The following is a 15,352-nucleotide window of genomic DNA, read 5'->3' as shown; positions in this document are numbered from 1 at the left end:
TATGTGGGGTGATAGAGCAAGTCTCACTTCTCCAGCTCCTCTTCGCTTCCACATCTTTCCTCCCTTGTACCTAAAGGCTTTGGTTTACTATAAAACTGCACTCTGAAGCCACAGGATTCTCTAACCATGAACCCTGGGTTCTGCATCCCCTGATCTCTTCTGTAGACAACAGCCCCTGTCCCCAGCCAGAGTGATTAGTTCAGACAGGCTAGTGGAAGCTTCCACTGAGGAAGAGGCAGGTTTCTGGAGACTTCAAGGCCCTCCTAGATTCCTCTGGGCATGTCTGCTGTCTTCTGTGGCATCTCCCATACTCTGTGGCACCAGGCTTATTCTGGGTTGCTTGCCCACGCTGTGGCACTAGTTGTTTGGTCAACCCCAGACTGTACGTTGCTGTGAAGCCTTCATGTTTCTTCGTTTGCTTGTTTCTTTCTCTTCAGATATGTTCTTTTTTCTGTTTATAATTTAACACTTGAATTAGCAGACTGTGAGTAAATCACATCACTCCTAAGGTGTGTCTGGGCCTCATCCAATGACCTGAAAGCCTTACTCACAAAGAAAGAATGGGGTTTTAAAAGAATAATTTTGGACTGTGATGCAGAAACGTTGCCTACATTTGCTGCTTTTTGCCAGGCAGAATGTGGCCTCAAGACAAACAGTAACTTTCATACAAATTGCCATCCCTAAAAACTACTCATAGTCACAAGGACAAATTGGTTCCTTAAAATACCCCCTCTGTTTCATATTCTCCTTTCTGACCAGTTCTACTGATTTTCTCTGGAAAACACCATCTAATACATTTCACATTCAACCTTTGAGTCACTCAGGGTTCAGTCTCTGCATTTGTATCAGCTGAACTGTGTTTGTATCACCTGAAATTAAAAGGGTCTTGAATAATACTCACCTCTATGGGTTAAAAGTTTATGGAGCCTGGAAAATTTTTCTATTGGGATTGACTTTTTATTTGGAGCTATAGATATTTGGACACTAGTGAGGCCGACAGTGTACACAGTTTTCATTTTGGGGGCTTGGAATGGACTGTGAGCATTGTTTTATGTATGTGTATATATATATGTGTGTGTGTGTGTGTGTGTATATATATGTATATACATACATACATATATACACACAAATATATATAACATATATAAACATATATAACATATTTCAACATATGTAACATATTTATGGACATACAACTCATATGTTAATGTGTTATATATAACATATAAAACGTTATATGTAAGATATATTAGTTTATACTATAAGTATTAATATATTTACAGGTATGTAACAGATACGAATGCACATGTTTATACATTTGAAGTACAGATTTCATTCTGTATGATTGCAGTTGTCTGTGAGCATCTGTTAGCACCATCAAACAAGGCCCCTCTCTAGGCAGGCCAGTGAGGAACAGCTCAACCCTAACATCACCATCCTGCTATGTCTGCTGGGGTAAGTACAACACAGCACATTGGAAGCTGCAGACATCTGCCTCCCAGTTCTGGATGCTAGGAATACAAAGTCAAAGCAAGGCACAGGGAAAGTGCCTTCTACCTTCCCCTGGCTTTGGGTGGTCCTTGGCTTGCTGCAGCATAATTTCCATCTTCAAGTATCATTCTGTTTGTACACATCTGTTATTCATTGGGTGAGGAATGTCTCCCACAGGTTTGCATGTTGAATGCTCAGCTGTTGGCATTGATGGGATTTGTGATAATGGGCCTGAACTGTTCTTCATTGGCCTGCTTAGAGGGGCCTGGCTTGATAATGCTAACAGGTGCTCACATTTCATCCTAAAGCAATGATTTTTAACAGTGGGTGATTTGGGTCCTAGGAGACACTTGGCAATGTCTCCTGTTGAGGGGATTAGTGTGTTCTTTTCTGTGACCTAGGAGAAGTAAGAAAGCTTCAAATGGTCCACATTAGCACTTTTGGGAAGAGGGGGAGGCAGCAGGATTCCCAGGCTTCCAAACACAGACTCCCAATAATTAGTGGGGAGGGGAGAAGGGGGGGCTGAAGGGGGGGCAGCGGGGGGGGGGGGAGCCGGTGAGTATGTGGAGACCTGGCCACCTTTGCCAGCTTGTCATAGGTTACACATGCCTTCACTTGGAAAGCGTCTAACATAGTCCCTGATGCATGAAATCCTATGAATACCTGGCTTGTACCAGCTGGACTGCTTTGCGGAATTCCTACATACCCAAGTAAGTCAATACCAGGTTGGAGGCCAAGCCATAAACATGAAAGATATAAGCTCTAAAAAGCAAGTGAAAATGAAAGTTAAAATTAGCATGTTTTCAAGTTTTGGAACTTAATGCATTCTCCTGACTGATCCTTAGCCGATCACTAATCAATCAATCAATAGTCAATACAGAAAAATATAAAGTATAGTGAATACTATAGTGGGTCAGAAAGCAGATACTTTGAGATGGTAATTGAAAGTAGACCTTTCATTATTTATGGCTTTCTTCTAGATCTGATATCTACTGAGATGAAAAGATTAATGTAAAAAAGCCTTGCTTTCTTTGAAATGTTAAAGAGGAAGAAAGTAGAATTCTCATCACATACTTGAGTCATAGAAGCTAAATATTCAACTAAAAAAACAAAATAAAACAAAACAAAAAAACCACCCCACCTACCTTTGTAGTGTGTCTGTCTGCCTCCTGATTGCCCCCCAAGAGGAAAACCAACAGCTTTCATGGTCTTCTTCACTAAAACTAGAATAATTAAAGCGGTTTTTTTTTATGCTATCAATCTGATTTTAGTACTAAAATTAAAATCCACTTAAAATCAACCCAAGTCTTAGTGGGTCCATAGTTAGTGTTCAATTGAAGTCTTGGTTGAAATAAATCACAGAAGGAGGAAGCCTAGGACACTCAAAAGCAAATCAAAACAGACTTGCCATGTATGGTGTTTCTCTAGTATTTGAGAGCCAAGCATAAGTTCAAGGTAAGACTGTAAACCCTAGTAGAGGGTGCTTTTAGCCTTTAGAATAAAGTGTATAAATGTGTAATTCCTCTTCGGACGTGCGACTTGGTGAGGCCAATGTTGTGTGCATTATATGTTCTTAGGTTGCAGCATCATAAAACAGATCTAGGTAACTATTCCTTACAATTCAAAATAGTTGCCCTACTAACTAGTAGTCTCTTAAATATGAGAGTCACAGTAAATGTGTTTTCAACAGTACATTGAAGTGGTTTTGGAGTTTGGAAGAAGAAAGCCAAGTCCTAATTGACATAATTCTCAAAGAATTAGCCTGGACATCAATGACGTCACTGCCTTTCTGAGGAAAATCAGTGTAAAAATTTGATATTTAAAAAATTTTGTTTTATTTTGCTTTATTTTTATGTAGAAGACAAAGAATATGAAATGGGTGAGTAGAGAGGGTATCTAGGAGGAGCTAGTGGAGGGGAGAGAATATATAACATACATTTCCTGAAATAATATTAAAAATAAAAAATAACATACTGCTATAAACAATAATAGTGATGATAATAATTGTGGTATATTGGATTGCCTTGGAACTAGACTAATTTTTCAAAAAGCTCTTCCAAGCATCATTGAGTAACTTATAAAAAGAATTATTGAGAGAATGAGATCTGAATTCGGCAGAAAGCTTCACTTCCCTCCCTTGCTTACCTTTTACTTAGTTCTTCATTTCATCCTAACTCAATGATGTTCAACTGGATGATTTGGGTCCTAGGTGACACTTGGCAATGTCTCCATACATTTTGTCACAAGGAGGTGAGGGAGAGGAAGGCTGTTATTGGCATCTGCTGTGATCAGCCCAGTGACACTATTCAGTATCCCATAGTGCACAAGGCAACCTCACAAAAACAATGATCTAGCTCAAATAGTAGTAGAACAGAGACCAAGAAACACTGACATAGTGGAATAAGTGTGTGTGTGTGTGTGTGTGTGTGTGTGTGTGTGTGTGTGTGTGTGTGTATGTGAGCATGTGAGTTTCTTGACAAGCGTTGCTGCACAGGTATTCCTATTTCTTTATGCATGAATGGTTCCTTTGTCATGTTGTTTTGTTTCATTTTGGTTTTGTTGGTTTCAGCAATAGGATGGAGCCAGGGCCTCACAAATACATATTAGGGAAGCCCTGTGCCTCTGAATGTCATCCCTAGCTTTTTATGTTTTGAGACAAGGTCTCACTCCATGACCAAGGCTATCTTTGAATTCTGATTCCCCCTTTGTCAGCCACCACCCTTCCACCTCGCCTGGATTTGAGTGTTTGTTCTTGCTCTTTTCCTCCTATACTCTCCAGGCGCTGATTCCAGATAACAATTTTTCAGATAGCTTGTGGATATTGACAGCCTTTCTCAATCCCAACCTCCACAGGACTTCAGCAAAATCCAATTTTCTCAAACCACCGATCAATCAGACATCTTTTCTCTGTTGAGAGCCACTCAGTAATGATTATCTCCCATTCAGGCCCACATCCTGTCTTCTAGAGCTCTGCCCTGACCATGTGCATGACTCACACCTTCTTTAGGTAAGTAGCCACTGCCTGTGATGCTGTGGTGGGTATTCACCACAGTAAAATACTTGAGAGGTTTCAACTCAATTGAACCTTCAGAGGTTTTCATGGCACATCACAAATGTTAACTAATGTTATGGGATCATAATGTTAGATAAAACAACACTTAGCAAAACTCTATCGACATCCTTCACACATACAAAATATAAAAGAAAAACCAGCAGTGAACTGAATAGACAAGCTGTTCAAAATGACATGGTGAATGCACTTTTATCAGTAAGACCAAAGAACATCCTATGTTTTAACAGGGCTTCATAATAGACTCTCCCTGCAGTTCCATCTTGCTTTTCCTCTTGTCCTAGTGAGAAAGGGTTGAAAACTCAGACAGTGCAAGTGACTAGCCAAGCTTTTCCAGGGAACCTATCAAAGCTAGAGCTGGAACCCAGAAATGAATCTTCCTCCCTGTAACAAAGACTTTACTCAGTTTTTCTTTATTCTATCTCTTAGTCCTGATTTCTAATATGTTGTGGATAGCCCTGGGGATAATTAGATTTGATGTTAATTCTGTTCTCTGTGAGGGGCTTCGAACAAGGAACTAAGTCAGCACTCAGGTGATTTCCAGTAGACCTGCTTCCCACCTTAATTTGTAAAATAAAGGAGAGCTGATGATTGGGCAGATAAAAGGGAAGGTGGAATGGAAGGTGGGGAGAGAGAAGTAGGAGAAAATGGAAGAGAGAGGACCCAGAGGCGGAGGAAGAAGAAAAGTAGAGCAGAAGCACATGGCCTGGAGAAACCACAAGTTCTAGCGGTAGATCTGCCCAATCTAGGTGCACAGCATGTATTCATAGTAATTGATCTGTGTTTTTCATTGCCAGGGCTTATTTGGGTTGGAAATTTACCGCAACACTAATTCCTTGAACTCTTTTGGAAATTAGAAAATTTAAAATTCAAATAATGCCTTAAAACAAAAAAAGTGGCAGGGCTAGGAAAATAAAGCAGTTGATGAAGTGTCCACCCTGCAGGCATAGGAACCTAAGCTTGGGTCCCTGGAACCCATGTGAAAAGATAAGTGTGGGAGCACCTGCCAGAAACCACACCCTAGAGTGGGGAGGGCAGAGACAGACAAGTAGATCCCCAAACACCCTGGCAAGCTAGCCTAGCCAAAGTGAGGAGCGTCACAGATCCAGTGAGAGGAGAGTGGGTATCATAAAATAAAACAAACCTGGAAAGACACCCGAAGTTGACCCCCAGCCTCTGTACACATGTCCACACAAGTGCACAAGTATGGCATGTACAGTATAGTATACACAACAGCAAACACTCATGTGCATGTAAACACACACATACACACACACACACACACACACACACACACACACACAGAGAGAGAGAGAGAGAGAGAGAGAGAGGAAGGATATAAACACCCATAGCATTTTTGTTTTTAGTAACTTCGTGCCAATTCTATATATTCATGGGCATATTGTGCTCTCCAATGTTATCTGCATATTCATATACATTCAGATGCCAGGTTTTCAAGTCCAATAGTTTCCCTCACTGTAGTGAACTAGTGGATCCTGAGTGAATGTGTGTTGTTGACATGGGACCCAAATGCCTCAGCCCCACAGGAATGCAAAGCCTTCCCTAGGTGAGGTTCAGAGGGCTGGCAAATCCTTCCTCAGGCCTGCGGGTGAATATTTACATTGTGTTCAGAAAATATTCCCCATCGCAGTGTCCCTCAGATGTTTATAGCCTGAAGACGCTGTCCTGTAAAAGCTGCTTTTACTGAGATTAGGTGGCCCTTCCTCCTTGTAAGTGGCATCATTTGCCTCCGTGTTTATGTGTGCAACAGCCCCGCCCCTCTGTTCAACAGTCGGTCCATTATAAATACACTGAGCTGCCAGGCTGCTGCAGGTCCTCCACCAGAAAGCCCAGGCAACCCCATCCCAGCGTTTCTGTGTCCACACATCTGTTATTTCTTCATTCTCTCACTGTCCCAGTTAGAGCAGTCCCCAGGCCATGCAAGGACATGGCACCTCACCTCCCAGAAAAACAGACACACCTCTGATATTGTGATTGATGCCCCCAGGGGAGTGTGAAGTGTGCAAAGCTTTTCTTAAGAGCTCTTCCAGTAATAGCCATCACCCACTTTTAGAAAGGACGAAAACAGGAGCTTTTCTCTTTTTTTAATCTCAGACTTGGTCATCTTTTCTGCAGAATTATCCCCCTCTTGCCTTTGTGAGGGTCCCTGGCTTGGGGCATAGTCACAGCTGCTGACAGATACATCGAAGCAGACCTCATTCTGTGCTTTTTATAATCACCACCTACAATATGGGAGGAAAGCACACAGCCTAATTCACTTTAATGTTCATCCTATACTTTAAAATAAGCATTATTCCTTGGCAAGTACTCTTGGCCCAGTTAACTATTTGAAATGCATATAAGCTATACCAACTTTTAAATCTGTATGTGCATACAGACAAAAGTCTTACATAAATGTTAACAATTTTCTCTTAGTAATGGGATTTCTATTATACAGATTTGTGTTTTCACAATGATTATTTCTTTAATATTTGAAAAATGTGCTAATTAATCACAAAATGCTTATATAAAACCCCCTTGGCCTGGCATAATCATATATAGTTTTAGCTTTTAGGGAGAATTTTAGCTTTTAGCAGGAGAACTGAGAGTATATAGAGACCTAGCTCTAACAATAAAAGAACGCCTTCTAAAATAAGTCTTTGATTCATGAGAATATGAACAGTTCTATTTATTCAATAAACATGTACCAAGCTCCTCCCATGTGCACATGCCTGTGAAAACTATTAGACAAAGCATTTTCTTGTTTCACAGAGTTGGTGCCATTCAGATGACACATTTATAGACACATGCTCACGACACATGTTCGTAGACATATGCTCATAAACTTGCTAACACTCTGGGTAGAGAGAACAGGTAGAACCGTCTCCAGGAGCTTGTCTTGGGAAGGACACACTACTGGCTAATGCCATAGGCGGTGGCTGAGAAGGCGTGGCTACCTTAGCTAGGTAGTCCTGGTGGGCCTCACTGAGTCACATTTAGGTTGAGGCCTGTGGATCAGGAGGCAAGATGACCCTGATCAGGAAACAAGATGACCCTGAGTTGAATGAACTACAGAGAGGGAGGGGACTGGGAAGAACCCATTGAGTATATTTAAGGAACAAATCCAACCAAAGGTGGTGGGACAAATGAGGAGACAGAAGCAATGGGGGGCGGGGGGGGGGGAGGTCTGGTCAGTACTAGAAGTCACTGGTAAGCTGAGGGTAGAAGGGTGATACCTCGCAGCCTAGCTTCCATGTGGCAAAGGGGTTAACCTGCTTCTGAGCTGACAGTAGACTGGGGGAGATGAGAGTGCAGGCAGGAACACAGTCTGCCTGTGGTTGAGATTATCTACAAGGAAGCTAGAGAGATACTAACATAACCCCAAATTTGGGAAATTTTTTTAAAGTAGGAGCAAGAATTAATAGGATGTGTTTTGGTCTTCATCTTGTAGCTACTGTTCCCTTTGACGTTCATGTCAAGTGTGACCGAGAATGTTGCTGACGCCTTATGTCTGTAACAGAGTCCTGGAGTTTCATCAAGACACAAAGAGGCATTTTTTTTTTTTTTCCAGCTTCCCTTGTGACGAGGAGTGATCTCGTGGTCTCTGTTCTGACAAACAGGCAGGAAGTGAACAGAGAGACCTGGCAGCTTCTAGATAACCCTCTTAGGGATGCAGACACCAGAGGCTTCCTTTGCCTGAGCATGGCATTAACCCAGCTTTGAACAAAGGGTCCCTGGGGTCTGGTGGAGCAGCCAGAGGGAGGGACAGTTTTTCAGAAGGAGCTCAGAGGACAGGACTGTTTTGGTGTCCTCCCTGGTGGTCTGTCTTCCATCACCTTCCGTCTGCAACATACGGGGAACATTAGCTTCGTTGTCTTGTAGTCAGGTTGCCTCCTGGGATCTTTTGGCTATAGCCACTTATCCGAGTGCTTAAGTCACCTGAGAAAGAAAACAAAGTTTAAGAAACTTGGGCAAGGAAAAAAGTCTTTACAGCAGCCCAGCATTTTTAACAAGATAAACAATGTCTTTCTTCAGTGCCTTCCTGCCAGAGATGGGAGAAAGATAGCCTACAGAGAGAAAAGCTAGCTTCCTAGCTCCCAGGAAGCCTCGAGGCCATGCCCAACCATGGAAGAATTTTTACATCTTGACAAGATTAGGGTCCGAAAAACGGAACATGGGAGTCATGAACTTCATATAACACTAAGTGTGCAACATGCTGATTGAAAAAAAAAAAAAAAAAAGCAAAAGAGAGCAGAATTTTTTTTTGTTACTTTACAGAAATAACATTTTAAATTAATTTCTCTGAATGCAGCAGTATGCCCTCCGCTCTGTAAATATAAAAACGAATACAGCAAGTCGGGTGACACATTTCCCCAGCAGGCTCTCTGCTCTCATCTGTATTGTGCATTAGATGCTGCTCTCATTGGTATGGGAAGGCCTAAATGCAGGCCTAAAGTTTTAGTGAGCAAAGAAAAAGAGGCCTCTAGGTTCTGTTGGAGCCACGCATGATAATGCTAACTAGTATATTATAGTGTGTAAACTCAGACATAGGGTAAAGCAACACCCTCCTTATAGAATTTTCATGAAGATACTGAGAGAATGTTGGCCGGGGAGATGGTTTAGTGGGTGAGAGTGCTTGATTACTCAAACATGAAAACCTGAGTTGGGACCTTAAGCATATGTGTAGACGGCTGTGAGTGGTAGCAGGTAAGTTGTAACCTAACCTGGTGGGAGACAGTGCTTGGAGACTGCTAGGCCTCACTGGCTGACAGGGTTACTCCAGGTTCAGTGAGGGACCCTCTCAAAGGAACAAGGAGTCGAACGTTAAAGCAGGACACCAGATGTCCTCCTTGGCCTCTGCATACAGGCATGCAGGTGTGCACAGTCACACACACACACACACACACACACACACAGAGGCTGAGCAGAGAGTCAGAGGGAGACAGAAAGACAGAGACAGACATAGATGTAGGGATGTAGAGAGAATCTCTTGTTTACTGTATGGAACCATCACCTAACAAAAAGAACCCAATGAACTATTAGATGGGGTAGGAAATAGGAGGTGGGAGTTCTGACAGGGAGAGAGGAACTCTGGAATAGAGTCAGGCACGGGAAGAGTTTCACCTCAAACTCTGAGGAGACAAACCCATGAAACTAAGGAGAGGTAACCAGCCATGTTGCACTCATAGAATAGAATCAATAGGTTAAGTTATGGGCTAGTCGGAAATGAGCCAAAGTTTGTGGTGTAGGAATTTATTCATAAATAATAAATCTCAGAGTCAATATTTCAGGAACTGGGGTGTGAGCTGAAGAGCCCGTTAGTTACAAATGGCATCTAATGTGGTAGGCATGTAATCCAAACTTAGACAGAAATTCAAGCTTAAAGCAAAAGATTCAGGTAGTAGACAAACTTCCAGGTGGAGGGCGTTTCCTCGATGATCAGGAGTAGGAAACCTCAAGGAGGACTAGTGCAACTTCAGAGCCCCTGCTGTACAGTGAGGCTCTGAACTCCTGGCTCAGCAGGCGGGAGTCTGAGATGCGCAGCAGTCTCTCTGGCAAGTCAAGGCGCTCACAGTGGGCAGAGACGGAAGAAGTTTCCTGGACCAGACACTACAACATGGCTGGGAGATACCACTGAGAAGCCAGAGAATAGCTCATAGCATGGTGGGACTATCCCTTCCTGTCCTTCAGTTATGGTGGGAACCATGGCCTGGGCGGCAGAGAATGGCTGCAAGCAATGGTAGCCTGGCCCAGACTGAGAAAAACCTCTGAACAGGTACAGTATGCTTGAAAATGTGCTCAGGTACTAAAGAAAGAAAAAAAGCTGGGTATAAGCAATCAGAGATAAATAAATAAATAATTTGAAAATAGTAACATTAAGTCTCAGACGGAAGGAGAGGGTTAAAGACTAAAAAGAAAACATTTTTGTTCTGCCTGGTCTTTGCTGCTGGACAGAAAATGTTACAGCTAGATTTTTTTAAGACTAACCAATATCTCAATTTTATTTCTATCCACCCCCTCCCCAAAGGAAAATGATATCACCAGATAGCAGGAAGCAATTTTAAGAGAGTGACACCCCCATTCCCAAGAGGTGGGATGGGTAGGTTTTGGTCATTTGATGGATGATGGATGTTTGTTGTCACTTAAGGGGGTGGTTACAAGTTGTTGTGGTCTCAACATGGAAATAAAATAAGGAAGGTTAGATTCATGAATTTCTCTTGCTTTTTCCCCTTCTATCCTTTTTCTTTCCTAACTAGTGTTAGGGGTAAACAGTGGGGAGAAGGGATGGAAAGAATCAAACTTAATGGACATGTTAGACACTAGTTTAGTTAGTTACAAAATTAAGTTTCATTTAACTATCGTAGATGTTTTCAAAGTCAAGCAGATAGTAGATATCTAGAAACAAGCACAAATATACTAAGATGCTCTTAAAAAATCTCAGAGATCTTCAGAATATGACATTTAAAAGTGTTTTATTAATAAAAGGCCTTTTGTGACAATGAGACAGGTCTGCTCCAGGCAACACGCCAACTCTATTACAAAAAAGAAGATGATTAGCACTGAAGAACCTCCAAATGGAGTTTACTTCGAATGTGGCAAGCCAGCCATTGGGCAAGAAACTGCCCTCGTTTCAGCTGTTGACAGTATGCTGCCCGAAGTGGACAAACAGGACACAGGGAAGTCTACAACTGAGCTTTTCAGGCACAAAGTAGGCAAATCCTTCATAATTCCTGCTTCACAGAATAGTCTGTCAGATATTCTGGGCCAGAAGGCTGAAGATAATGCTCCAACAACTCAGCGAAAGCTTAGGGGACTGTCCAGGAGCCAATTATTTCTGTCATGTCTATAGCTTCTGGAGGCTGCTTGCCTATACTGCCTGAATACTTAGGTAATATTTATTCCTTCTCAGTTTGAATACTAAATAGTTTACTCTCACAATTAAGCTTAAATTATTTAGGATTTAGAAAAAATGTTTTCCAGTCTAAGAAGATGTTTTAGGTTGGTAATACAAGTTATGATAGAAAAGGGGGAAATACACAAAGTCTCTCTTAGTACTGCATGGACGCATCACCGTCAATAAAAACCTGATGGCTTATTAGCTTAGGAAGGAAATAGAAGGTAGGAGTTCAGGTAGGGAGAGAGGAGCTCTGGGATAGAGTCAAGCACAGGAAGAATCTCTGAGGAGACAGACACATGGAACTGAGGAGCATCTCATAGAATAGAATAAATAGGTGAATTAAGTTACAGGTCAGGGAACAAGCCCAAGCTTATGGCCTAGAAATAATGTCTCAGAGTCACCATTTCAGGAACTGGGGCATGGATGGAAAAGCCCATGGTTGCAGAGAGACACACAAAGAAAATATATGTAAACCGACCAGAAGCAATCACTGTTGTTAGTTTTTTTCAATTCCTACTACTCAATTATTTGGCTTTCAGTTTTCAAAATATCCTGTAATCTACCTTGCATCTCAGAGGATGATGAAAGATCATTTCCAGTGGGGGCACCTTGATTCTTTACATCACTCAGTGTTGAGATGGGGGTAATGGGTGCTAGGAAGGAAGACTGACATTTTGAAAGTACCCACTGTGTGCACACTTTGCATGTTGTTTTCTTGGGTCCTGTAACTCAACAAGATGACACCATTGTTCCTATTTTATTGTGCTGTGCGTACCTGTAGCATATGTGTGTACGTGATTGCGTATGTGCAGGTGCCAGTGCACATGTGTGTAGAGTCCAGCGTTCTCTCTGTCACGTCCCACCGTATCTTTTTAAGAAGGTTCTCTCATTGAGCCTGGCACTCACAGATTGTATTGATGGACTGGCCAGTGTGCTCCAGGAATCCTGCCTTCACCACATCTCAGTGCTTGGGAGTTGCAGATGCCCACAGTCACTCCTCCCTGGTTTATTTATATTTTGAACTCAATTTTTCATGCTTGTGCAGCAGGTACTTTATCCACTGAACTCCCTTCTTATCTCCTATCATTGCTAGTTTAGCAGTAAAGGAACTTAATCATGGCTAAATCACAGCCCTCAAGCAGTTGTTAGAGGGAGATCAGATACTCAAACTGTAGGCTGTGCAACTTTGAAGGCTCCTTTTCTCCAACAGCTCTGGGGAAGTCTCAGCCTTATAGTATAGACTAACATTCTTGCACATAATAGTAAACCCCAGAACCACCTACTACCGTAGTTTTATTTTTCAATTATAAGAAAAATTAATTCTTTCTCTGTATTCTGACTTAATATTTTGTATACATAGTCACATTCAGTTAAGTGTTGTTATATTGGTCTCCTTATGGTTGTCCCCACCAGACTATTAGTTTTTTGCAGGCAAATATTTTTAGCAGCTATGTATTCCTTATTTGAAGGGATGTCTTTTTGAGACAGTCTTATTGTGTAGCACTAGCTGGCCTGGGACTTCCCATGTGTAGCAGGCTGGTCTCAAACGCAACAGAGATCTGCATGGCTCTGTCTCTCAAGTCCTGAGATTTAAGGCCATTTTGCTAGGCATGCAACTGTGTATTCTTTTTTTTTTTTTTTTTCCTGAGACAGGGTTTCTCTGTGTAGCCCTGGCTGTCCTGGAACTCACTTTGTAGACCAGGCTGGCCTCAAACTCAGAAATCTGCCTGCTTCTGTCTCCCAAGTGCCAGGATTAAAAGCATGCGCCACCACTGCCCAGCACAACTGTATATTCTTAATGCCTATCATAATACCCTTATCTACGGGCCCTCAACAAATTCCTATTGAATCATTCACAAATTCCCTAAGAGTAATAATGTGTCATAGTGTAATTGCTGAGCAGTTAGTTATACCAATTTCTGAACATATCTTTGAACTATCATTAATTTATAACTCAAGTCTCATGACTCCCCATATATAGTAGCTATCACACATATGTGAAGACAATTGAAGAATCATATATGAAGCTAGGTATAATAGAGGTTCGTGTCTGAAACCCTAGCCATTGGAATGCTGGGGCAGGAGAAGCCTAAGTTTGATGCTGTCTTGGGATACAGAATGAAGCACCATAAAAAAAAAAACAAAAAAACTACAACTTTTTATTGGAACTGTCACACATACATTCCTTGTGGTAGACACTGGGTTGCTACCAAGGAAAGGCCATTAAGAGGCACATTCTCACACAAGCCATCATACCCTAAACTTTATAAGTATGATGGCAATTCATAAAACAAAATGTTTTGTCTGTATAACACAAAGAGAGCAAACAGCATCTCAATCGCAAGTCTCCTTTGTCCCTTTTCTTTTCCAAAACCACTTTTAGTGTCCTCGAGCTGAATCTCTGGGTGCATGTATCACGGCTTCATTGCTGTTTGGGACAGTAGTTACAGGAAGGTAAAGAGAACACAAGCCACAGGACTGTGTGCTGCAGTCCTTGTTTTACAAGTCAAATTATTTTTCAGTGTAGAAATACTGTAAAGAACTATGAAAAGTCTAATACTTTATGGATTCTGGTAGAAGAAATAAAATCTAAAGCTGAAACAAATGACAGTTTATAGCAACCAAGTAACGACTAAACCAGCTAGATTAGTTTGGGGTCATCATTAAGAAAATACCAAAGCCAGACACTATTGTGGATGCCAACAAGTGCTTGCTGACAGGAGCCTGGTAGGGCTGTCTCCTGAGAGGCTCTGCCAGTGCCTGACAAATACAGAGGTGGATGCTGACAGCCATCCATTGGACTGAGCACAGGGTCCCCAATGAAGGAGCTAGAGAAAGGACCCAAGGAGTTGAAGGGGTTTGCATCCCCATAGGAGGAACAACAATATGAACTAACCAGTACCCCTAGAGCTCCCTGGGACTAAACCACCAACTAAAGAGTACACATGGAGGGACTCATGGCGCCAGCTGCATATGCAGCAGACGATGGCCTTGTGGGACATCAATGAGAGGAGAGGCCCTTGGCCCTGTGAAGGTTCTATGCCCCAGTGTAGGGGAATGCCAGGACCAGGAAGCAGGAGTGGGGGGGTTGGTGAGCAGGGGAAAGGGGAAGAGAGTTTTCGGAGGGGAAATTAGAAAAGGGGATAACATTTGAAATGTAAATAAAATACCTAATTAAAAAAAAAAGAAAGAAAATAAAGAAAAGCACATTGCACACTGCACATGGATTTGGATAGCATCTTGAATTTCCAAAGTAGGGCTTTGTAACTTCATAGCCCCTCCATCCTCATCATTACCATTAGGCATCTGAGAGAAAAAATGCTCTCTTTCTAGGGAGCACTGTGTGTAATCATCAGGATATCTTACAAAGGTATGAGTCAGCAGGAGGTAAGGAAGTTGGACTGGAATTATCACTGTAGAGTGCAGGGCCCCATGGGTAGCAGGGAGCATGGAAGTCTCATTAATTCCTTGAGAGTCCACTGTTGAGGGGCTTTTTGTGAGTGGGAAGAAGGCATACTGTTGCCAGACTGAAAGTATCCAGACAGTTTAGAAAGATGCACAAGGCTGGGAAGATGGCCTGGTATATTTACCACGAAAATATGAGTCCCAGCTTGGAGTCACAGAACCCATATAAATGACACATGGGTGCTCTGTAACTCCAGTCTGTGAGGGCAGGGATGAGGATCCCTGGAGAAAGTTAAGCTATAGCAAGACTAGCCATGTGCATGATCTCTGGGTTTGCCTGAGGAACACTGACTCAGTAAATAAGGTGTTAGAGTAAGGGGTAATGGGTCCCAATATCAACCTCTGACCTTTACATACATGTACACATACAGCTACACCCAAGCACACACATGCACACGCATATACACACACACACACACACACACAGA

General features: G+C 42.1%; 1 long non-coding RNA gene across 1 annotated transcript in view; it reads right to left on the bottom strand.

The window, feature by feature from the left end:
* Positions 1–8,279: 8,279 nt before the first annotated feature.
* LOC110304376 overlaps positions 8,280–15,352 on the bottom strand; it is a 12,798-nt gene continuing 5,725 nt past the window's right edge. The window contains exon 3 of the long non-coding RNA XR_002379075.2: positions 8,280–8,500. This is a non-coding gene — a long non-coding RNA (uncharacterized LOC110304376). The remainder of the gene's footprint in view (positions 8,501–15,352) is intronic.

This window comes from Mus caroli, chromosome 1 (genome assembly GCF_900094665.2).
Source record: "Mus caroli chromosome 1, CAROLI_EIJ_v1.1, whole genome shotgun sequence".
NCBI classification, from domain to species: Eukaryota; Metazoa; Chordata; class Mammalia; order Rodentia; family Muridae; genus Mus; species Mus caroli.
Note: the sequence above shows the minus strand (reverse complement) of the source record. Positions and strands in the feature narration are given on the sequence as shown.